A 2,345-nucleotide genomic window follows, 5' to 3' on the forward strand; every position below is an offset into this window, starting at 1 on the left:
CTCCCAATTGTAAATAGGTATAGCAATTCATAGTTGTGGAACATATGTGTGCTTCATCTAAAGGGGTTTTAAACTTTGGGTTATATGAAATACCCTTTCATTTTATGGATGTATTCTCTAGGCAACCCTCGGCGGAGCGGTGAAGCGAAGATTGATATACACACCCTTCCTATCAACATCTTTGTTTTCTAGAATTTAATGGACATCTAATCACTTAGTTTTAGACGTTTGTCGTTCATCATTTATCAAGTGCACACTCAGCTTGTCCTGTATGTGGTGCAAAACCCCATCATCACTATCGCCAACACGCACCGGTGCCTGGGATGTTGCTGCCATCGCCCCTCTCCTCTGCATCCTTCATGATCCGTCTGGAGTGCCATCCACATCCTAACATCCACACCCTCTTCTTCTTCCTAATCGGAGTCACGTGAATGGTGTATGGTCAGGGTTCATGGTTTTTTTTGCGGGTGAAAATAGTGTATATTAATTAAGTAATGAGTCTACACTCAGTTTCACAGATCATACATAAAATCCTCTGGCCCGGAGCTAAACCAAACGGCCGTACGCCGGGAACAACGCCCCATATGCGCCATATAGTGAGCAGCAACATTGCATGGCCTGCCTGCATGCACGATTTTGTGACATCGGATGCCATGCAACATGCTCTTCACCTCCTCTACCATACTAGCCACAGCTCATCGATTCATGCCTATGTCATTCAGCATGTCCACAGCTTCTTTACAGTCAAGTTCAATGATCAGGTTGTTATCAGTGTGAGCGAGCGCCAGACCGATTCCTTCGAGGCAAGCAGCTAGCTCCGCCTCAAGCGGCGAGTAGCATGAGCGGAGAAAATGACATGATGAGAAAATCACAGCTCCCTTGTCGTCCCGCAACACCATTCCATCTCCTCATGTACTCTCTCCATGCACATAGGAGCCATGGTTGCATTGGTGCGTAGTACTATAATAGCCCCGATCTTGATTTAGCTGATATGGAAACTACTTACCAAAATATTGTGGCACCATAGAAATCCCAAATTTGATGAGCCGGTAGTTGTAGAGCAATTTCAACTCAATGGAATACAGCTATCTAGAACTGTAGAACAAAATATGTATGGCTGCAATCGAAGTCATATTCAAAGTTTAAGACGTTTTTACATTACTAGTAATAATGTACGTGCAATGCACGTTTATATTAGGTAGGATATTAGTTGCACGTTATATTAGGTAAGATATATCTGTTGCATGTTGGTATTTGGTAAGATATCAATTACTTTTTCGCGGGAATGGTAGGATATTAATTACATGGCATATTTCAAGGGATAACGTTGAGTCAAAACGTGTTTATAACCAATGGCAGTGGTGGGTAATTAGAGCGTTAAACGTGTTTGGTGTTTAACATTGGAGCGATCTGAACCGCTAGATAACATGATTTGACGGTCGAGATGGTTTGGATCTGTCCATTTGGGTCTTTTTATATTGGTATAGATATAGATATAGATTATGTCACTTTAATATTGCTTTCTAATTAAGCTTCTAACCAACCAATCGACGCTACTAGCTTCAACTATTGTTGCTTTGCCAATTCAGATTATTTACATGTCAATGCCTCATAAAGGAATGAGGTGTAGTCGGCGGAGTCGAGTACGAAAGTTGAGGGGTGCAGGTGGAACACTGGTAGAAAAAGAGGCTTCCGTCCAGCCCCATTAGTCGCGAAACTGTAGGAACCGCGACTAATGAAGTCTTTAGTCGCGGTTCGGCAGACGAACCGCGACCAAAGGCCTGGGCCCAGGGCGCTCGGTGGCCAGCTGGTGCACGTGAGGGGCTTTAGTCGCGGTTGGCCAGGCCAACCGCGACTAAAGGTGCGCAAAGGCCTTTAGTCGCGGTTGGCCAGGCCAACCGCGACTAAAGCTCCTCCCCTATATATACCAGTTCAGCACGCTCACTTAGCCATTTGGTGCCACTTCTCTTCACAAGCTTCACAAGGGGGTGTAGGTTTGCTTTTGGTTCCTCTTATGCACACAAGGTGTTTGATGAAATGCCCTAAGAGGGTGAAACAAACATGATATGAAGTGTTGGAAGAAGAAGAAAGAAGGAAAAAGGAAGAAAAAAACAGAAGAAAAAAACAGAAGAAAAAAGGAAAAACAGAAGAAAAAAAACAAACAGAAGAAAAACATAAGAAAAAAACAGAAGAAAAAAACAGAAGAAAAATGGAAAAAGGAAAAAAGGAAGAAAAAAAAGAAAATATGCCACCTACTGGGCCACCACGGCCTGAATACGACTAGAAACCCATTAAAGGGCCAGGATTCAGGCCCGCAGAAGGCCGAGTAGGCCCACAGGCACATA

Source organism: Triticum aestivum, chromosome 2A (assembly GCF_018294505.1).
Source record: "Triticum aestivum cultivar Chinese Spring chromosome 2A, IWGSC CS RefSeq v2.1, whole genome shotgun sequence".
Classification (NCBI taxonomy): domain Eukaryota; kingdom Viridiplantae; phylum Streptophyta; class Magnoliopsida; order Poales; family Poaceae; genus Triticum; species Triticum aestivum.